The sequence below is a fragment of the Anabrus simplex genome, chromosome X (assembly GCF_040414725.1).
Source record: "Anabrus simplex isolate iqAnaSimp1 chromosome X, ASM4041472v1, whole genome shotgun sequence".
Lineage (NCBI taxonomy): Eukaryota > Metazoa > Arthropoda > Insecta > Orthoptera > Tettigoniidae > Anabrus > Anabrus simplex.
Genome location: NC_090279.1, coordinates 174,779,746 through 174,803,437, shown reverse-complemented (window position 1 = coordinate 174,803,437; position 23,692 = coordinate 174,779,746). Strand labels below are relative to the sequence as shown.

At 39.3% G+C, this 23,692-nt stretch overlaps 1 long non-coding RNA gene across 1 annotated transcript in view; it reads right to left on the bottom strand.

The window, feature by feature from the left end:
- Positions 1 to 10,156: 10,156 nt before the first annotated feature.
- Positions 10,157 to 23,692, bottom strand: part of LOC136886034 (uncharacterized) — a 31,263-nt gene continuing 17,727 nt past the window's right edge. The window contains exons 3-5 of the long non-coding RNA XR_010861677.2: positions 20,587 to 20,610; positions 17,668 to 17,688; positions 10,157 to 10,366 (exon numbers count right to left, since the gene is read on the bottom strand). This is a non-coding gene — a long non-coding RNA (uncharacterized lncRNA). The remainder of the gene's footprint in view (positions 10,367 to 17,667; positions 17,689 to 20,586; positions 20,611 to 23,692) is intronic.

Sequence of the window (23,692 nt, the reverse complement as noted above, 5' to 3'; positions counted from 1 at the left end):
ATAATAATAATAATAATAATAATAATAATAATAATAATAATAATAATAATAAAAATAATAATAATAATAATAAGAAGAAGAAGAAGAAGAAGAAGAAGAGGAGGAAGAAGAAGAAGGACCCTGGGGAGAAGAAGAAGAAGAAGACTGTCGAACTACGAGCTCGTTTCATAGAGATATTTTGAACTCATACTTTTAAATCTTACGTGGTTTGATATACCTCTGACCTGCGGAAGGAAGTTCCATTCACGGCTGGCCACAACAGTGAAGGAATTGTTGTAGGTTGACGATTTATGCTTAGGAATAGCGAGCAATGTCGAGCTCAGCGCTCTGGTGTTTTTATCATGGTGTTCACAAAGGCTATGAAATCGTTCATACAGGTAAGATGGGGATTGTAAGGTAAGGATTCGGTGCAATGAAGTCAGGGTATGCAGCTTGCGTCTATCTTCAAGGCGTAGCCATCCGAGGTCGACGTAAGACTGGGTAATATGATCTGAAAATTTCAGATTACATATAAATCTTACACAGGCATTCTGTGCACGTTGTAGTTTATCTCGAAGCTCGGTTTTCACATCTTTGTAAACTACGTCACAATAATCGAATATTGGAAGAACAGGGTTTCAACTAGTTTCTTCTTTAAACTGAACTTAACTTGTTTCGATAGCAATGAAGCGTTGAAATTTTCTTCTTTATCTTGTATCTCTTCTTGAGATGTTTGCACTGCGACAGAACGTGTAATAGGCTTAGAAAATGAAGTAAAATCATCAAGCTGTAATGTCAATGACACATTGAGATCTTCGTTTTCTTCTTCTCTTCTACTTTCCATTTACTACTGTTTTGATCAACATCATTATCCTTATTATCATAATCATGATCTTGCCTCTCTTTATCTTGAAGTTTGTGCTTAGTAACAACTTGTAGCAGGCCTAGACGACAAGGGAGAATTAAACATCTCTCGCAGAGGTGTACTTTTTTAAAATAAATCAGTGTTCACTTGAATACGGTCCAGCTCTTAGTATTTTGTTCTCGATGAAGCTACATTACACGCGACTTCATGACGTTGAGCGTCTTATGCGTTCTTGAACTCTCTTCTACAATGTTTGCATTGAAAAATTGTCCTACATGATATCTCATGACGTCTCTTGTGATAGCTTCTGGAAAATGCTTTTCCGCACTCTTTGCAAATATAGCTAGAAATAGGGTTTTCCATGACGGACTTTTATCTTCTGCTAACAGATTCTTCTTTAAATCTGCTAGACACTTGTTACTCGCTACTTCGATGATGCGAGCAGCTTAGCGATTAACAGTAGACGAACACAAAACCGTATAACCAAGATAGCAACAGTGAGGTTTAACTCCGTTAGGAAGGCAGCAGTGAGGTTAGCGATGTTCTGTTGTTGGATATTAAATTCCGCACTACGACATGCATAATGTAGCAGCCTTGAGGTTTAGCGCCGTAAAGATGACAGCAGTGAGGTTAGCGATGCTCTGTTGTCCTTAAAAGTGAGGTTAGGGCCCTTGAAGATGACAGCTGTCAAAACCGCACGTGGCTTTGTTTACCAACAAGAGCACGTGGTCGTGACGTCACGATCACGTGGTACGCTACGTCAGCATGCGAAGTTAGAAATCCACGCCTACGTATTTAGAACTCGTCAAAAGCACAAAGATAATCAATTCCATGCTCTACGTCGTTAAGAGCAGTATTAAGAATAGCCATGTTTGGAAATCTTGTGAACAGAGTAGTAGTTTTTTATTTTCAACTGCTAGAGCTTGTATCCATCACCTACCGATTTTGCATGCATCGACTATCATATTAAACTTCTACCGCTAGAGTGTACAACGATCGCTGGTACCTTAGCATAACCTATGTGCACGAACTTAAAGCATAAAGAATAGCCATGTTTAAAAGCGCGTACAAAACACCTGTTGATTTTGCATGCATCGACTATTGTTCTAAACTTCTTCCTCTAGAGCATGTAGCAATCGCATTAATATCTTAGCATGACCTATGTGCACGAGCTTAAATGCACTCATCACCTATCGGTTTTGCATGCATCGACTGTTGTTCTAAACTTCTTCCGCTAGATTGTGCAGAAATCGTATAAGTGCGCTGCTATCTTAGCATAACCTATGTACACGAACTTAAAGCATAAAAAATAGGGATTTTTAAAAGCGCGTACGCATCACATATCTATTATGCATGCATCGACTATGATACTAAACTTATTCTGCTAGAGTGTACTGCTATCTTAGCATAACCTATGTGCACGAACTTAAAGCACAAATAATAGCTATGTTTAAAAGCCTGTACACGTCACCTATCTGGTTTGCATGCATCAACTCTCGTACTAAACTTCTTCCGCTAGATTGTGCTGCTATCTTAGCATAACCTATGTGCGTGAACATAAAGCACAAAGAAAAGCTATGTTTTAAAGCGTGTACACATCACCTATCGATTTTGCATGCATCGACTATCGTACTAAACATCTTCCGCTAGATTGTGCTGCTATCTTAGCATAACCTATGTGCACGAACTTAAAGCATAAAAAATAGGGATTTTTAAAAGCGCGTACGCATCACCTATCTATTATGCATGCATCGACTATGATACTAAACTTATTCTGCTAGAGTGTACTGCTATCTTAGCATAACCTATGTGCACGAACTTAAAGCACAAATAATAGCTATGTTTAAAAGCCTGTACACGTCACCTATCTGGTTTGCATGCATCAACTATCGTACTAAACTTCTTCCGCTAGATTGTGCTGCTATCTTAGCATAACCTATGTGCGTGAACTTAAAGCGCAAAGAATAGCCATGTGTAAAAATTTTGTGATCATAGCGGAGTGTTAACTACGTAGGTGTGGACTTTGAACTTCGCATTGTGACATAGCATACCACGTGATCGTGACGTCACGACCACGTGCTCTTGTTGGTAAACAAAGCCACGTGCGGTTTTGACAGCTGTCATCTTGAAGGACCCTAACCTCACTTTTAAGGACAATAGAGCATCGCTAACCTCACTGCTGCCATCTTTACGGCGCTAAACCTCAAGGCTGCTACATTATGCATGTCGTAGTGCGGAATTTAAAATCCAACAACAGAACATCGCTAACCTCACTGCTGCCTTCCTAACGGGGTTAAACCTCAGTGTTGCTATCTTGGTTATATGCTTTTGTGTTAGTTTATTGTTAATCGCTAAGCTGTTCGCATCATCGAAGTAGCAAGTAACAAGTGTCTAGCAGATTTAAAGAAGAATCTGTTAGCACAAGATAAAAGTCTGTCATGGAAAACCCTATTTCTAGGTATATTTGCAAAGAGTGTGGAAAAGCATTTTCCAGAAGCTATCACAAGAGACGTCATGAGATATCATGTAGGACAATTTTTCAATGCAAACATTGTAGAAGAGAGTTCAAGAACGCATACAACGCTCAACGTCATGAAGCCGCGTGTAATGTAGCTTCATCGAGAACAAAATACTAAGAGCTCGACCGTATTCAAGCGAACACTGATTTATTTTTAAAAAGTATACCTCTGCGAGAGATTTTTAATTCTCCCTTGTTGTCTAGGCCTGCTGCAAGTTCTGTTACTAAGCACAAACTTCAAGATAAAGAGAGGCAGGATCATGATTATGATAATAAGGATAATGATGTTGATCAAAACAGTAGTAAAGGGAAAGTAGAAGAAGAAGAAGAAAACGAAGATCTCATTGTTTCATTGCCATTGCAGCTTGATGATTTTACTTCATTTTCTAAGTGCAAACATCTCAAGAAGAGATGCAAGATAAAGAAGAAAATTTCAACGCTTCATTGCTATCGAAACAAGTTAAGTTTGCACCTAGAAACGCTACTGCTAAAGCACGTATTGCATCAAAACAAGTCCCCACACATCAACTGTCTGCATTTAGGTTCAAAGTTCATAACAAGCCTCTGTTACCCTATGTACACATAAGATATTGTAAAGACCCCAACGTACTCGTAAAACGTTTGCCACTGCTAAGAGCCTATCATGATGCTGGTTACACAGAGTACGAAGCAGATATTCTTGAAATAGAGCATGAATTACGTAGTGTAGGTATTATTAAGCAATAGCTCTCTCTCGACAGTACAACAGCTTAAACACCTTCCTACAATCCCAGCGCTTACCCTCACCTAAGTCATCCTTCTGTAGTATATAGTCGATCGAGTAGCTATATTCGTATAGATTATTTTCCAAAATTCTCCCTTCCTTAGGGTGCTAACTCCGCCTCTTGATGTAGAGCCGGTCTCAAGCCCGGATAGAGAGAGGAGGGGCACCCTAGCCCATTAGCCCTTTAGCCCTTTAGCTCCTTTAGCTCTTTTGCCCATTAGCCCTTTAGCCTAGTAGCCTATTAGCCCTTTAGCCTTACAAGGAATGTGCGGCAATCTGATCTTAGAACAAAGGTATCCCTGGCATGTACTAAACACGTGTTGTGTCGAGTGCAGTGTTCGATTCTAATCTTGTTATTACTTATTTAGTGATCTGAACACATCAAACAATGTTCTAATCGCATGTTGAAGTTAACTACATCGAGTACAGTGTTCGATTCTAGTTTTGTTATGTTTCATTCACTTCTTTTGTAATCTGCAAATGTAAACGTGCACAACTATGATGATGTCATCGCTGCAGCACATGCACACTCTTGCTTTAATGATGCATACTTATTGCATTCCTTTGCCTCCTTACTTTTGAGAAAACGATCAAGTCTAAACACGTACAATAACGTCATTACTGCAGCACGTGCTCACTCTAGCCTTCGGGATGCATGTTTAAACTTGTACTTTAAGAGAAGAGAAGGTCATAATAGCAGCCACAATTTTGTGTAGTGACCTCTAAGTGCTAATTAGCGACGGGAACGGTATCTTGTCGTAAACTAAAGATAGTCTCCTTCAAGATGGTAGATGAGAGGTTAGGTTCACGTATGCACTAAAGTTAATGAGAGCGAACGGATTTTTTTCAAATTACCCGCCACCACATTTCAAAGGTATGTAGCTAAAGATAGCAGCACGGTACCCTGTTGGTTAATGATGGCAGCTGGATACAATTTTAAATTGCCGCCACCACATTTCAAAGGTAGTAGCAAAAGATGGCAGCACGGTGCTCTGTTAATTAAAGATAGCGGATGACAGCTGTTTAGAATTTTTCAAATTTCCCACTACTACGATAAAGACGGCAGCACGATGCTCTGTCGATTAAAGATGGCTGCTGTCAGCTTGTCAAAAAAGCACGTAGGTTAGTTTCCAAACAAGAGCACGTAGAAATTGCCGCCACCACATTTCGAAAGTAGTAGCTTAAGATAGCAGCACGGTGCTCTGTTGATTAAAGATGATTGCTGTAAAAAAGATGTGGAATTTTTCCAAATTGTCCGCCACCACATTTCAAAGCTAAGTAGCTAAAGAGTGCAGCACTAAGGTTAGCGATGCAAGATGTCGGATGACAGCTGTCACGTATAAATTGCCCAGTACTACGATAAAGATAGCAGCACGGTGCTCTGTTGATTAAAGATGGCAGCTTGTCAAAAAGAACGTAGCTTTAAAGAGCACGTGCAATTTCAAATTGCCCTCTACCGCATACATAACAGCAGCCGCCATCTTGCGCATTAGCCTCTAAGCTAGCTTACTTCATAAGAGCCTGTGTATAACAACCATTTTGTGCGAGCACCCCTAGGCCGTCTCATAAGGAGCTGTGTATAGCCGCCATCTTGTCGCAGCCATCTTGCGCAAGCATCCCTAGGGAGTCTCATAAGAGCAGCAGTCATCTTGTGGAAGCACCGTTAAGCAGTCTCATAAGAAGCTATGTATAGCCGCCATTTTGTGTCCGCAATCTTGCGCAAGCATTCCTAGGGCGTTTCATAAAAGCAGCAGCCATCTTGAGCAAGCACCCTTAAGCATTCTCATAAGAAGCTATGTATAGCAGTCATCTTGAAGAATTAGATAGCTGTCAATGCCCAAGGGCCTAAGTAGGAACCGAACCGTTGATCTCATCATTAGACTACTTTTTTCTTATGCTATCATGTTCCTGATACTGCGAACCTGCGTATTAGGCAGAAAACGTTTGTTCGTTTTGCTCTACGACGCACCGTTTTCGAGATATTTAACATTTTGCATTTAAGCCCCAAATTTAATGAATCGAACCAGCACGGCACGTTAGCCTCTAAGCTAGCTTTCTTGATAAGAGCAGCAGTCATCTTGCGCAAGCACCGTTTAGGTGTCTCGTAAGGAGCCGTGTATAGCCGCCATCTTGTGTCCGCCATCTTGCGCAAGCATCCTTAGGGCGTCTCAAGCCATCTTGTGCAAGCACCCTTAAGCCGTCTCATAAGAGCAGCTGCCATCTTGCGTAAGCGCCCTTAAGGCGTCTCATAAGGAGCCATGCATAACCGCCATCTTGTAGGCGCCATCTTGCGCAAGCATCCCAAGGGAGTCTCATAAGAGCCTTTGTATAGCAGCCATCTGCAGCTACCATCTTGCGCATGCACCCTTAAGGCGTCTCATAAGGAGTCATGTATAGCCGCCATCTTGTGCAATTGACGTCGGGAAGGGCATCCAGCCGTAAAACTGAGGTCAATCCCCTCCATGAGGTTAGGCTTGCTGTCTTGTGTTAGGTTAAGCCCCTCTAAGATAGCGGATGTGAGGTTAGGCGCTGTCCCATAAGGAGCCATGTATAGCCGCCATCTTGTGCAATTGGCGTCGGGAAGGGCATCCATCGTAAAACTGAGGTTAGGCCCTTCCATGAGGTTAGGCTTGCTGTCTTGTGCGTCGAAAGTTAGGTTAAGCCCCTCCAAGATAGCAGATGTAAGGTTAAGCTCACTCTCTTAGGCGTCAGGAAAGGCAGCCGGCCGTAAAATTGAGGTTAAGCCCCTCCGTGAGATTAGGCTAGGTCTCTTACGCATAAAAAGTTAGGTTAAGCCCCTCCAAGATGGCGGAAGTGAGGTTAGGATCGCGCTCTTAGCCAGCGTGAGGAGGAGGCCACTCCCGCGAGCGTGTGGTGGTGGTGGAGGAGGAGGGCTCTCCCGAAAACGTGAGGAGGTGGTGGCGGAGAAGGCCTCTGCGGAGGAGGCCTCTGCGGAGGGCCTGTAGAAGTGGAGGCCGCCGAACCCGCCACTTATACTACTGTTACTTATATTTATATTGCTCAGTGACCAACATTCTGTTGTAAATTACGAAGTCGAACATTTGATCACATGCTTTATAAACAAGTGTATCTGAAACCATTCACACAGTTAATTATTGAGCGAATTTTTATGAAGTGGTGTCGCTATCAAAGGCGCTGTTTGCTGCCGACATAGTACACGCAGGTCATCCAAGAGGTCCTAAATGGATGCAAGCACACTTGAAACCTACTACTCCAGAAATCAATCAATCAATCAATCAATCAATCAATCAATCAATCAATCAATCAATCAATCAATCAATCAATCAATCAATCAATCAATCAATCAATCAATCAATCAATCAATCAATCAATCCTGATCTGCATTTAGGGCAGTCGCCCAGGTGGCAGATTCCCTATCTGTTGTTTTCTTAGCTTCCAAAGCTGTGTGACATTTAATCACAATCAGTCACTAATTCAACTGACACTGGGTCATTCCGAGACCACCGGAATCACGTTTTTTGAAAATGAATATATTGTTCTACTAATTAAACAGAAAATTGACAAAAAAAGCTATAAGGAACTTATCACACACTATCAAGCAATTGAGGAAGGAAAATTCACAAGGATACTTTCTATGGTAACCTGAAAATCAATGGTGGACGTTTGAGAATTTTTGGCAGGAAGATGCGGTATTGATGTGCAATTTGTGAAATTTAACTGAGGATTCTATAGAAATATCCGTTCATCGGTTACCGAAAATCTGGCATTCTGATATTGATACACGGAAGAATGAGGATATACATCACATTACCCAGCGTGTTTGCTATGTGGATCGAGCTTTGAAACTGTTAGCTTGTATTCGGCCGATAGCAGATTCGAGCCCCAGTGTTTCCCCCTCTGTTTCCCATTTTCAGAGCTATCGTTTCCTACATTGTCCTAGCCCCGTCCTTTGTCTACGTCGCCGTAAGAACTGGCTGAATAGGTGTGACATAAACCAGATACTAAAAAGAAACTTACATTACTATCCACAGCTTCAACAATGCTTCTCGAGCTCACAGATTCTTGTCAACAGCAGATAATTTAAATTGTAAAGTGGGCAGTCAGTTTTCATGGGAAGTGTGATTAAGCTCTTAAACATACTGCATGACGGATGTAGATGTAGCCAGTACCTATTAATTAGTCTCATGAGTCAAGTTCTTAAATTGATTCTGAAGAATATAGATTTCAGAAGCCATTAAAAAAAGGCAAACTGGACATATGTGACGCACAATTTGGCTTCCATAAGTGTTTCTGGACCCATGGGGCCTTGTTCTCCCCTACGACACATTGACAGCATTATAGAGAGCAGTCTAAGGATGTATATCTGCTTCATTGATTACGCCCAAGCATTCAATTTTGTGAAACAATCCCAACTCCTGCGAATCCTGAACACAAGAGTAATAGATAACGAAGATCTTGCATTTGTCAACAAAAGTGGATGGCCATCTAGAAGCTTCCGTAAGAATCCGAAACCCCACAACTCTCGCTACTAATATAAACATGGAATACGGCAAGTATGTGTATTATCTCACCTGCTGTTTAATCTGTACTCTGAGCAAAATTTCTGAGCTACGCCTTAAGAAGCGGAAGGTGGAGTAAAAGTTAACGGTAGGCTGATCAACAATCTGAGGTATGCAGATGACAGTAAAGGTCTTCAGCGTCTGGTAGACAGAATCGTAGCAGAAGGGGATAAATTTGGACCTAAAATTAACACCGGCAAGACCAAACTGATGGTCATTTCCAGAACTCGTAACACGCACAGTCTTATGAACATTTATAGGGAACAAGTAGAACAAGTGCGGAGGTTTAAGCACCTTGGCAGCTGCATTATTGAGTACTTAGGCCTGGATTTAGAGATCCGTGTACAAATAGAAATGGCTCGTACTTGCGTTCTGAAAATGAGGAATCTACTGTGTGACTGATGCCTCAGCTTGCAGGCAGGTCACAACTTCGTCTGATGCTATGTACATACAGCGCTTTTGTACGGAGCTGAAACATGGACTCTGAAATGTAAAACCGTTATAAGAATACATGCTTTCGAGATGCTGGCGTTCCGAGGGATGTTACGGATCTCGAGGACTGACCACGTATCCAGTGCTATCTTACTCCGACGCAAGAGAAGGGAACGAATGTTTAGGTGTCCGATGAACACCATGAAGGGTAAAAGTGATGGATGTAGGGATTGCAGTCGAAGAAAACACTGTTGGCAGAGGAACTTACGGGATTGGACGGGACTAGATTCGAATTGACTGATGAGGACAGCCGAACATCGTACCGACTTCGCTGTGATTGTGGCCAACTTTCAGTAATGGAGAAGGGACGATAATAATAATAAGAAGAAGAATGGGATTTGTGACAAAAGGCTCTAGAAAATGGGTATGCAGATGTCCTCTACCCCCCTGACACAACGCATTTTCTCATATTCCAGAAACGATTTTATTGAGTTGTTACACAAAGAATGCTTCTATAAATTGGTATCGGTAACTGAAACTTTCTTGAAGGGGAGCATAGACAGGGTACGCTGGCAAGTGTGTGCGAAGAAACTGTGTCCCAACTTCTATAAAACTATAGTCTTACGTCTCCATGCATTAAACACAAAGACGAAGCAATCGCCAGAATAACTCATTACTGTAATTATAGCGCGTGGGACAATTATGCTAACAGTCTACTCCAAAATGTGAATTAAGGTCACGGCAAAGTCCAAGTCTTTCAGACTGGGGATTATATCCTGATTAATATAAGGTAAGCACTTCATTATATTGTTACAAATAATATAAGCGGTCATTGTTATTTTATGCAACAAGCAGGCAGAGAAAACTATAACGAAACTTGAGTGGTAGCAGTAGCTCATTGAGGCCTGTACCATTGCGTTTAAGTGCCGCATGTCAGACAAGGGAACTGGGTGACATTATATTTACTGCAAATGCTCCAAGCGCTCGATTTATCACCTATCCCCTAACACCGTAGTATTAGGTAAACAAGGAGAATAAGGTAATAATATGATCATAGATATTTTTTAAATTCTTGTTTATTCTTGGTGAATGTAAGCAAACTTTTCTGTAATATTGAACAGTTATACAAGCAGTGCTTCTATCCAGTGCGAATATAAAATGTAAATCATTATGTTGATAGGTATAGAAATGTTGTGCGAAATTAGTAGATCATTCTTTAGATAATTCTGTTTCTTGCAAGAGCACTGGATCAATTCTCGCTACGCACCCTAGAAAGGAGAACAATTATAATATTAATAAATTGTAAATAAATAAATAAATGAGTAAATAAGTAAATCATTAAATAACTCTTAAGTAAATGAATTAATAAATTAATAACTAATTATACAATTACATAAATTAATTAATAGTAGAGCATACCGTATATTAAAATCAGCATTATGTTTAATAGATGTAAATTACAATAAAACCCCGGTGTGCGAATATACTGAACAATAAGGGTACAGTACTCTACTGGGTATATTAGTACTGTACTGGACAATATCACCTACATTTTAGTGTGGTTTGTATTGTAGTATTATCAAATATCTTTTCAGTCCACAAGTCTCAAACGATAATAACATTTTATTCAGATGCGAGGTCCTGTGGCGTATGCTAGGATAAAAATGTGACCTACCACTAGGCTTATGCTACCCGTTTTCGAAGGTTGGTTTAGTGGCGTTAATCCTTAGCGTTTTGAGCTGCAGCCAATAGTAACGCAGAAGACTGCTGTGTTGTCAAGGTTGCTTCACAAGCTACTGCCATGGATAGAATGCTTGTCTTTAGTCCGATTCTCAGAATCTACAACCCTCTGTACTGTTAATTCCCCTGACATTGGGACTATATGAGGCGTCCAGATGCAAAATGCAGTTAATTCACTTTCTCCCAAAAATGAGTTGTTGCCACCAGTTTGTTCTCTATGCTGTCGTCTGTTGATTAGGTCCTTATAACTCAAGTAAAACTGCTTTAATCTGCTTTAAATCGCTCCTCAAAACAGCCTACAGGTGCAAAAGTGTGTGCATTCACTTTCGTTTGCAAAGCAAAACTGAGTTATTCCATTTCGTTATAAAGAAGCAGAACTTGGTGTATCCTTGGTGTAGCCATTACTTGAGTTGGTTTTCAGGTGCAAAACTAACTTAATACACACTGTGCCCTGCGTTTGAATAATGCTATTTACCAAGCTTTTTTCTCCATGGACGGTAGTCCTGAGCTTGTGTCAAGTTAGCCCTACTGCACACAGTCGTGAAACAAGAAGACACAGTCCAGTTGCTAACTAGTGAATTTGCCGCGACTTTTTCTTGGCTTGTTTGTGAATGCATTAAGAAAGTTTGCGGTGTTTTTGAGTCATCATTTCCTCCATAATATTGGATGTTACTGACGGAACACGTGTACAAGCAATTCGAAGAGGGAAAACTGTAAGCAAATCCTACTGACTGAAAGAGGAACAAAGAAAAACGCATGAGGTAAGGTTAAATCATCAATTGCAGTATTTGGTGCTATTTCACTGCTTCGAAATATTGAGAACTCCATTTATCAGCGTTATCTGTTAACTTCATATTAAATCAAGCATTTGGTAATCATGTGTTTCGGAAAATGTTGTACATGAATATCTGAATTAACTATCTAGGTTTTCTCCTTATTGGAACTGCTCTTTTCTAGACATTCTTCAAGTGGGTTTCCGGTTTGATTTCACTGCAAGCATGGGGCTTTATAAGCATACCAGTGTGAACATTATCAATGCATGATATAAGGAGAGCACATCAAGCCTTTTATAAAGTCCCGGACAAAATTCAACAGGACACGTTGCAGTTGAATCACCGACGCGGCGTCGGGTAGAAACAGCGGACTCCAGAAAAAAACATAAGTACTTCCATTAGGTACCACATCTGAAAGTAGCTAACTAAACTGGGCAATTGCGTATGTGCCAGAAGATGTTCATCAGTGTTCTCGGTGTATCAACAGCAAGATTACAGAGAGTTTGTAAGCAGTACTTAGAGACAGGAGATGTTCCAGTTGACAGAAGAGGTGGAGACAGAGTGAGGGGAGCTGTCGAGGAGTTTATCGAGAGGCTGAAACCAGTTCAGTCACACTATTGCCGTGGACTGTTTACGTCCAGTCAATGATCGATTTCAAAACTCTGGAAAATATTTCATTAAGTTCCAGAGAAAACTGTGGATAACGTTACGTACGAGGTTTTAGATCTATCTTTGTATCTGATTATAGTATTAGTTTATCTTCCCCAGCAACTCATTGCTGCTCAGTGTGCATCAGTTTAGAGTAACAACAAATACGATCAGGTGGAGATGAGGTGAAGAAACAGGAACTGACAACACAACTTGCTTTACACAAAGCTAAGGCAAAAGCTGTTTATGATGAACTGAAAGTTGAGGTCAATGGTGAAATAACCTCTACATTTGATTACCAGAAAAACTTCAGATTGCCTAAGATCAATGTGCTCATTATACACGTCAAATGTGTGTGTACAATTTTACGATCTGCCATGGCTCATCAGGTGCGCGGCAAAACCAGGGAAATACGCATATTTACACGTCGGAAGGAATCGATTTTACAAAGGGATCTAATGAAATTGTGTCCTGTGCGCATTAGAGGTTAACATCAACAGATCTGAATGGCATCCTCACCATCCGCCTAATGTTGGACAGCTGTGGGGGGCAAATCAAGAACCAGACAATGTTGGGTATGCTGTGCTTTTGGCTAGCACAAGAAGCTCCTGTCAGTGTGAAACGAGCGGAAATCTTCTATCCAATGGTTGGACATTCTTGGTCGAATAGAAAAAGTTCTCAGGTCGAAATTTACGGTTATATTACCGAATGAGTACAATGAAGTATTCAAGGACCGCGGAATAGTTTTCCAACTGGGAACAGATGTCGAAAACCTGTGTTTGGAATACGCAGTTGCTGACATCATCGAGCACTGTGGTCAGTGGCACTTCAAATTTGATCCTATAAAAATGTTTTTATCACCGTGAATAAACACGGAAACGCTCTATTAAGAGGTGAAGTGGCCTACAGAATGTACGTTGGTGAATGGAGACGAGACAAAGCCTACTCGTCTATGAAGCTGAATGTTATCCAAATTGGAAGAGCCTTAAAGGAAGTGAAAGTTAGAGACATTGATTTTATGCTTAGAAAACATTTATGGGAGACTTGGGAAGACAACGAAGATCTTGCTGTCTTTAAAAATCTGATAGATTCTCAAACAGCTGTGAACAATGCAGGGGAGGATTCAAGAGTTTGAAATTCATCCAGAAGACAATGAGTTGCCTGTGTAATTTCGATGGAACAGTACAGGTCTTGCAAGGTTGCGGCCTATTTACTTCTTGCAGACTTTCATTTCATGTCATATTCTTTTTAATCATACTTACTTGTAGTCACTGAATAATTTCTTTCTTCCTTTGAACCAGAATTAAGGCATCTTCTTTCCAGTTATGTTATGATAATATCTCTTCAGAAGCAAACCTATCTAGATCCATGAAAACAGGAGCAAAACTCGGTGAATCCAAACCATTTTAGGTAATAACTAAAAAAAGTAATTTTAAAGATTGTCAGAAAAATAGCCCGTAAGTGAATGTAAATCTATGATGAAAAGGAGTTTTGAAAATCTGCCAGCCAAATGAAGTAAAACGTTTTTCGTGTTTCCTGAAAAAAAAAAAAAACTGTTCCTGTGCACTCACAGAGCTTTGCTTCTTGATGCCTAATGTATTTATGTCTTCGCCATTCACTTAATCCTCATTAGGTCACCACCAAGCCTATACAGATGCCATACACTATTATTATTATTATTATTATTATTATTATTATTATTATTATTATTATTATTATTATTAATGATAAATACACAATTTCAAATTTACAGCGGTCATGCTCATTGTTCACTGGTTCATATCCTCTCTGCGCAGATCAATGGTGATGTCCTACCCATGATCATGGGTTCGATTCTAACCAACCAACAAATGAGGACACTAAACATGATATATTGCATTTAATTTTAGCAGATCTATCTACAGAAAGAATACTATATAGTTACAATAACAGCAGCCCTGCAGTGTCTACCTACAAGGATGTAGAAGTAAACGGGAGTGAAATACTAGCACTCTATTATCTACAATGACGGAAAAAATATCCGAACACGTTGATGTAAGGAATGTAGAGTACGGAAATTTTGGCAATATATTTGTCGACGCAATATATTTAATTCAGCTTCACCAAAAGCCGCAGTAGCCTCAGTATACGCCATTGGCGTGGTCGTATTCTCGCAATACTGGAGAAAAGAGATACTGTAAGAGAACTACAGTTTTCCAAACATTATCCTAACCAAAAGTATCTTTATATGTGTTCGCTATTGCGGGCTTTTTCAAGTAAAGTACCTAATTTATTGTCCCACTCAAGTTACAACATTGTTTATTGCTGTGCTATAATGAAGGTGGAACAAGACCGAAGTAAAGTATTTATATTACAGCATACAGCTTTGATGGGCAGATGAGAAAACGGTCCGATATAATACTGTGTCTGTCTCAGGACTGAAAAAAGGGCGTTATAATTCAGGTCAATTTGTGAAATGCGTCTGGTCACTGACCGCGGTGTGAGGTGGCCGCTGAAGGGGGGATAAGACTTTATGGGAAAATCATTTGAATCCAGAGAAAAATTATCGTCTTGATGGACCATTGATGTAGGTTTCATTGTGTCTTAAATTTCTATGAAAATATTGCATGATATAAGGCTTAAGGGAAAAGATTTTCCTAGAGTCTCCATCTTCAATGAGCTTATGAGATTCATGTCTACATCTTGTTAAAAGGATTTTATACACAGTATATCGCCAATTGCATAAAGCGACATAAGCGACTATAGTAACGTGGTATGGCATACAAAAATTGGCTTGTGTACATTTTAGTTCATTGGCCGTGCTCCAGGTGTGACGATTCCATTCCAAGTGGATACTGTTTCCTATGTGAACCTAGCCTACCCGGGCGAGAAATCTCGCATGTGGAAATCCGCCTCCCCACGCCCACCTTCAATTTCTCCCCACATCCACATCAAGGGTGAATTTATTTCTGATTTATTAAGCTCCTTTGCATACGATATTTGATGTAGTATCATTGGTATCAAGTACCATTTAATCGTAAATATCCCGGTGTATTGTGCATGCCTTATACGTTAAAAAATTATGAGTTCTTATTTCCATAAGAACGTCAAACCGCACCAAACGAAGCATCGGCCAAATATTCCCGGACACTCAATCACAGGTCAGTAAATAAGACGAACCACGGATTTTCATATCCCTCTCCCCAAGACAGCCCCTCTTAACCTATCTGGCTAAGATTTGAAGCGTTCACTACGTTACCTTACTGCTGATTACACTCAACACAACACGATAGACCAGGCCAAGCTCGGTCGTACAACTGTTACGACTTGATGGCAAACGTATGCTTGAGCATATACGCATTCACACGTAATCTTGGTCATATTGGACATTCCGAGTGGGCTGATCTATAAATTAAACGTTATCCAGATTGTCACATTTCCTCTCGAGGACCTTGGAAACTATGGATTCGACACTAATATCTGGGTGCTAGAAGTTTCTTGCCCCCAAAAGTCACTTGTTGTTTCAGATAGTTATTCATATGTGTACCAAGTTTGATTAAGAGTTATGCTGGTACATATATATACTGTACTTTCAACAGTAATCTCGATCATTTTGGATATATTCTTATACTCCCCTTCTCACCGCCGTGCCAATGGCGCTGATCTTGGACTTAAATTATATCTGGAGTGTGAGTACACACCTCAGCGACCCCAAAATCTATGGATTCTGTATTAATATAGGTCGTTTCCTATTACTTTTATACTTCACCCCCTATCCAACCCCGCCTAGAGGAGTCCTATGAATGTCTTACACAACAGTTTATTTTTCCCAGATTGTATGTCATATGTGTACCAATTTTGGTTGGCAGCTATGCCCAAACGTACATCATAATTTCACTACTGTTGAATCTTAGAGCTGACGTTGCCATGGTTACGGCAGTTCATTTCTTTATCGTATTCCTAGAGCAGGGGTAGTGTGGAGCCACTACCTCCATAACGGTTGGTTTTATGGCCTTAAAAATGGTTGTCGGGCCCGCAGGTTTTACCGAGTTTTGTTCTTTGTGTCATTGAGCTTAAAATGAGATTTGTCTCGTCCTTGTACGACAAAATCGATACTTCACCAATATTAGCCTAGCATTTTTATATATATCCCCCACAGCCTCCCTCTAATTGGTGTGAAAATTAAATACAGCCCATATCCCTCAGGGATAATGTGCATTTACATTTAAAATTATTTAGTATCAGTGCAGTAGTTCCTGCGATTACCCTCCAGATATACACAAACTCACAAAATTCGCACTCTCTCTTTATTATATTAGTATAGATGCATTATATAAAATAAATATATTTCCGTTAGCTTATCAATAAATGCAAGATCTTTCCTGTACAATTGAGACGATTGGAAGATTTTGGTACAAACCTCACATTTAAATCCGTCTGGTTTAAGGGCTGGGGTTTTGTGAAACATACACATTAGTGTTTTATGAATCTAGACGTTTTGCTCCCCAGGAAAATGGGTGAAACTGTCCACCTACAGTATATGGTAACAGAACAAAAAGAAACAATTTTCTAATGGGTAGCTGAATTCCTTGAGAATAAAACTAAGGGTATTAGAATAGGTGAAGCTTGATTTGATCCTGTAAAGGCAAAAGGGGTGATGGGAGGTATAGCGATGTCTGGGTAAGTGGATATCTATTTTTTTTACTAATACATAAATGTCTAGACAACCAAATGGTATGTTTCAGACCGCCAGTGGGTATATGCGTTTAGTGATGTTAGTAAACGAATAAGCTTGAGTTGAGGTTTCGAAAGTGGGAAAGTCATAAAATGAGGATAAATTTGAAATTGAAGAGGAATAATAGGGGCACGTATTCGGTCTCAGAAAGGGAAATTATGGATTGGAATAATTTACACGGTGGGGTACTCGAACCATACATTTCCAACCACTTTAAAATTATGTAAGAAAAGACTACGTAAATGCATAAGATCGAGCATGCTTAAGCATACGTGTAGGAAGCACAGGTGATTAATAATTATTCATAGCCGAGTAACCTGTCGTAATCGAATGTATCTAGGACCATAAACTTGTATAATTACTGTTAAGGCCAGTTAAATTGTGTGCAATAAGCATTGTGTACAGCTGAACGTTCCATGGTATTTGTTCTTATACCACTGTCATCGGGCACTTACTGAATGTACCTTGTTGGTTAGACCTCGGTTCCCCAGCATTCCTATCAATCCTTAAGATCTGAAGCTGCTCTGTCTAAGCCCTAAGCAGAATTTAACTGCCTGTCGTTTGTTTTTATAAGGAACAGAGTACTGTTGACATTCTGAATCCATTCTGAATATTGTTTCTTGCGTGTCCTGCCATATATTCTATGAATATGTGATGCCTATAGTTTTTATTGTAATTGGCGTTGTATACTTACGAAGTCAAATTCCCACGGTCCCTGAAACAATAAAGAAATATATTTATAACTCTTGTGACGGTGTGCTGGAAAATACTCTTTCAAACCGTAAAAATATAGCACATGAATGGAAGCACAAGATGGGTAGGACCAAGTACCAAAGTAGGGAGAGGCTAGAAATATGTCGCCGTACATTTTCTATATATATATAATCGCACAATGCGTTAATGAGCGCGTTGTATCAGGATCAAGTGAACCTCTAAATATTATTTTTGTTGTGCGTATCCACATGGGATGTGAATTAGATTTTGATGATAATTGCATATATATATATTTATTGAACGAATCAACGACTTCCCGCAATTACGGGTTGCCACAATGGACAAAGTAAAGCATATCAGGATAGAGAAAGTTTTTATCACATAGAAATATAGTGATAATAAGGATTTCTTAGATTATGGAGGTCCGAACAGGTGAGATTTCAGGATTTGTACAGATCCACGTATGGTGGTAACTATTCTTTCAATGCTGTTGATGGGCAGGTCGAACTTTTTCCAGAATTCTACGAACAAGGCAGGTATTGTGCCACGAGCACCAATCATTAGGCCGATAATCTCTACTTCATTCAGCTGGTATTTATTTTTGTAGAACGGAATGGTGGGCGCGTAGATGTTCTGTTTTTCAAGATGAACTTCAGTAGACTGGCCGACATGGTGCTCGAATCGGATAGTCGGATCGATAATGAAGCCTTTCGTGTCGTTATCTTTAAAGGCAATTATGTCAGTTCGTCTTGTGCTCCCTGTCGTAGACAAACCGTGGAGTTCTTCATATACACGGAAGTTTTTGCTACGGAGTTCTTCTGCGATCAGTGATCCTATCTTGTGGTGACGTGAGTTTCTCAGTACTTCGCTGTAGGGGCAAGAACCCAGGACGTGAGCCAGTGTTTCTTTCTCTCTGACGCATCTGCGACAGAGGTTTCCGTCCTGAGTTCTGCCCGGGATAGTTCGTACTGCAGAAACATTCGATGTCATCTTGATTGCCTCTCGCCATTCGCTACAAGAAAGTCCCTGGTGATGCCTAATCCAATTATTGGCCGGTGTGTACTCTTTATACAACTCTACACCGATCCCCTTCTGAGGCAAAGAGCACCAAGTTGCCATTTCACGACTTCTTAGTTCTTGGCGGATTTTTCTTGGATTTGGAAGGTCACTGCCTTTATTGGAGAATCGGTTAATATCTGTGATGTTGAGGGCCTGTAGACAATGCGTCGTTTCGGATGTCAGATCACGCATCTTCAAAACGTAGCTATTCCTGGCTCGGCGAAGAGCGTTGCATGCGCTTATTTGTTGCAGGTGTACTTCCCAGGTTGCTTTGAAAAGTCCGAGGCCTTTGAATCTTAAATCAGAATACAGAGAACTATCGGGTGTATCCGTGGGTAATTGCAAAATTTCCTTTAGGGAGCTCTTTACCATTTTGTCGGCGGTTTTCAGGAAGCTAAGCGGTACTTTTCTAATTTCAGCGGTCTGAAAAGCATACACGAGAGTGGGACTGACTGCTTTGTTCACAGTAAATTAGTAGAAAATCACAACATTTGACATAATATTTCGGACAGAAGTAATTATTTCAGGTCGACAAAAATTATCATGTGCAAATAATCAACGTTGTATACTGTTTTAGCTTATTAGTTACTGGTTATACTTCATGACAAATTCTTCTTTGCAATGTTGACTGTGACTGAAAATTCATTCCAAGCTAATGGTAAATTCTGAAACTACTCCACTGACATGACTATTTTTTACAGATACTATTCATATCATGTAAGTTCAAAGTGGACTACAGTCGTTACATATGTTAAAATATTTTTTAAAGAAAAGTTAAAATATTGTTAGAGAAATATTCATAATTTTTGTCGAAAGTTTTGTATCACTTACTTACCTAAATAAAGAGCTATATTCAAACATAGAAAATAGAAATCTAAAGCAGTGCTCCGAATTTCGTTTACCTGTGATTAATGGCTACAGTGACAGCAAACTTTATATTCTAAAAAAATATGCACATTTACAGAAGAGCAATATAAAGCAAATAATATAAGTCCTGTATCTCACCAGCTACTAATGAGAGACCTTTGTATTTTGGCACACTATTTTGATGTGTAATTGTCTTAATCGTGAACTAAAATCAGGAATGCAGCTCTTTATTTATGAAAATAGGCCATGAAATATCCAAACAAATTTCAGAAAATTTGAATAGCCGAATTTGAAATTTCCCTACAAAAAGCACTTTAAAAATATCATGATTGTAGTCTATTTTGTACCTACAATCTGTGCGTAGTAGCTTTCAAAATATCATTCATGTTTCACATGAGAATTACAGTTCACTCTTTGCGATGTTTTGAAGCTTCAGCGAACTTAATATTTTATTTAATTAATTATCCAATTAATGGCACTTTAATTTGATTTTCAGTTCGTAATATGTGCCTGGAATTCCAGAGGGAAGCAATCGTCGTTCTTTTTCACATCATAAATTAAAAATGTGTACAAGTGAGATTTCAAAGACAAGAAATTAATTAACAGCCATGACATTTTAATTAAGCAATGGTAACTCTTTGTGATATAATAAATGTAAATTTTGTGTGGATTCATGTGCCATTTGCCATGTGCCTATCTTTATACTGCCAAAAATGTGAGACTCTAATAAATGTCCTATAATGTCATGCCTGTACACATGAACGTACCACGCCTGGATACCTCATGTGTACCGACTGAGACCCCTTTAAAAAGGGGGAATATTGTATATAAATATTAATTTGTAGAGTAAGTATAAGTTGATCTGATGTATTGGTAACCTTATGATTCAGCTCAGAAATCAGTTTCTTTGGTGGCATATCTTAACTTATTGTGTAGTCTACGACTTTTATTGTAATTGGTGAATTGTACTTACTGTATATGGACGGCTATCATCTGCCTGAAACAGTAAAAGAAGGAAACATTTTATTTATACATTTTTGCACTGACTGTGGATTAGAAGATTCTCTTTGAAATTGAAGGGATCAGAGGCTAAGAAAGTACTAAAACAAGTAAGGTCCTGTAAGCTTTCACTTTACTTATTCAATACGTACAGGAGTTCAATAATTTAATGAACGCACGTTGTACAGGGTGCGCCATAAGTAACGATCGAAAGTATTTCAAATAACTTAAAATAACGATAATAACATAACAGGAAGAGAAAGAAGTGTGGACGTGTTCTTGCTGCTTGAAAATAATTAAGAGCTCAGAGTTATGAAACTGGTGAGGAATGAGGCTGCGAAGTAAGTTACAAGCTTGTGACATACAGAGAACTATTCGTGATTTAAATGAGTTGGATGACTGGAATACACAAACAGACGTGCCTGATTGCAGTTCAGTGGATAACACGACGAAGGAGTAGGAAGAACGAGGATGAAGCAGAATGCCACGATGCTGATGTTTAGAGGTATGTCAGAAAGCCTTATTATTCCTTCACGGAATAAAGAAAAAACGATGCAAACTATTCAGCATTCTTTGAAATTTAATGGGTTAACACCTAAGGATGGCAAAGGCAAGTAGAGAAATCGACCACATAAATTTCAGCGGACATTCATGACATACTTTGCGAGCATGTCAAGTCCTTCAAGGGCCTAAAAAGCCACTACTCAGCTGATGAAACATCTAAAGTTTACTTTCTTCATTATCTTAATATAAATAAAATGTATGAAATGTATTGCGAGATGTTCAATGAGAATCGAGTGAGTTAGGAAACCTACAGAACTATATTTTATACTGACTTTATTACATCATTTGGCTACTCAAGATCGGACACATGCAGTACCTGCGACGAGTATGAAGTAAAATTAAAAGCATTAAGCACTTAATTAAACAACCTTTCATTGGAACAGGTGGACAAGAAGACTGAAATTGAAAGGAAATTTAAATGTTTAGAAGTCGACCAAAAAGTACATCTTATAAAAGTATCTACAGATATCTTATCAGCGAAAATGCAAATCCAAAATCTGAGGCAGGAAGTCGGAAGAGATGAGAGATTAGTGATGGACTACCAGAAGAATCTTCCTTAGCTGAACATTTCATCTTATATAGTGTACTAAAAGCGCAAGTTGTCATTCTACTGATTCAATACTCACCGGCTCTCGGATTCAAAATCAGTTTTCTACACGTACACAGAAGTTACAGCTAGAAAAGATGCTAACGAAGTAGTATAATTTTTGGACCACTATCTTCAAGTTGAATTATCTGCTTATGTTAAACACCTTGAACTGTTTTGTGACTCGTGCAGTGGCCAAAACAAGAATTACACCTTGATAAGATCTCTCCATCACATGGTGCATGAAAAGAAGAGGATAAAGTCTGTTCGTGTTCGCGTCACATTCCCGATTCGAAGTCATTCCTACCTGTAATGTGATAAAAATATGAGACTAATAAACACAAAAACACAAACCGAAATGCCTGAAGACTGGAACATGTAATCAGGAGTTCACGATCAAAACCAACACCATTTCGAGTTAATGAAATTGACTATTCGATGGTACGAGACTGGACCATATTCCTAGAATCATTCTACCTGAAAAAGTGCTCCATTCAATCAAGGTCCATCAGGGAGTTGCGAATAAAGAAGAACCATCAAGGAATGATATTTCATAGGGACACTTACAATGGTCCCTGGTACTCTCCTGTGATACATTCCCTGTGAAGGAAGCGCACTATGAATGCACAACTATCAGGGGGAGAATTCCTGTACCCTGACAGAGCATATAATGGTAAGGCTGTCACTTTATTGTACGTTGTAAGTTCATATGACCTTCAGGCACGACTTTGCATTTTTGTTACATTTTAGGTGATTTGCCAATTACACAAGAGAAGTGACGAGATTGGCGGGCTTTAATGGTTTTGTGGAGCTGAACCCCAGACGTTCTACGCAGAATTGACAAGAAAGTGAATCTTCATGAAATGAGGCATTCGAAAAGACAACCATTATTTATTTCTGTGAAAAGCTGTTGTATAAAGTAGATAATTTTGTGATTTCAGGAGTAATGTTGAGATGTGATTTGTTTTGTAATAATTTATGTAATACTAGCAAATGTGCCCGTGCTTCGCTACGGTTTTTTTTAGATCGTATACGGATTTCGAAATAAATTACTTTACACGCCGTAATTGAGATTTCATTAAATTGATTAAAGTGCAGACCTCCACTTCTAGATTCACTACTCCGGCACGGTACATTATCTTAACAGATGGTTTGCGCTATTACACGCCCTTTTTATCCTTCTACATGTTTTGTTCTAAAGTATTTACTCGTATCTCCCATATTTATGGGTCGAATTGAGCTCGAAACTTTGAATAGGGTGAAATTTGAGTACATTTTTAATATTTTAATAATTTTTTGAATACTTATGTATAAGTTAGAATCATGAAATTTAGTCCACATATGGTCATTGATCGTGCCAAGGTACGGACAAAACTTGATGATACTGTCTTTCCGATAAGTGTGTCAAACAATGAAATATACGAGTAAAAATTACCAAATTTACGAACAATCCAGAAATACAGCCAAATCTAACGTATAAGCGAGAGAGATACGACAATAAGTCATAGGACCAAAGTTGTAGATCACTCTAAATTGAACGAGACTGTGCCATCCGTTTTATGATACGACTTATCGTTTAGCCAACAAATACCTCAAAAGGAATGTCTGCACAGTCATTAAAAATGCTTCCATATTTCGATATATTTGGGGGTAAAAAGTGAAACTTTTGAACATCTTGGAATTTCTCCGTCGGTTAGACTAAAAGCTATAATTCCACAAATTTCAATTTTCTACCTCGTCTGGCAGGTTGTGCCGCCATCTTGATTTGGGGGGACGGGTGATAAAAGTTAGAAAATTCCTGAAAATTATTTAAGCCCACGAAACGTATAGGTTGTTGCTTTTAATAAATTGTTATGCTGAGCCAAAAATTCGAAGCCCCCGGCGTTCCCCTTCAGGGAATTTTGCGAATTTTCGATTTTTCTAGGGATCC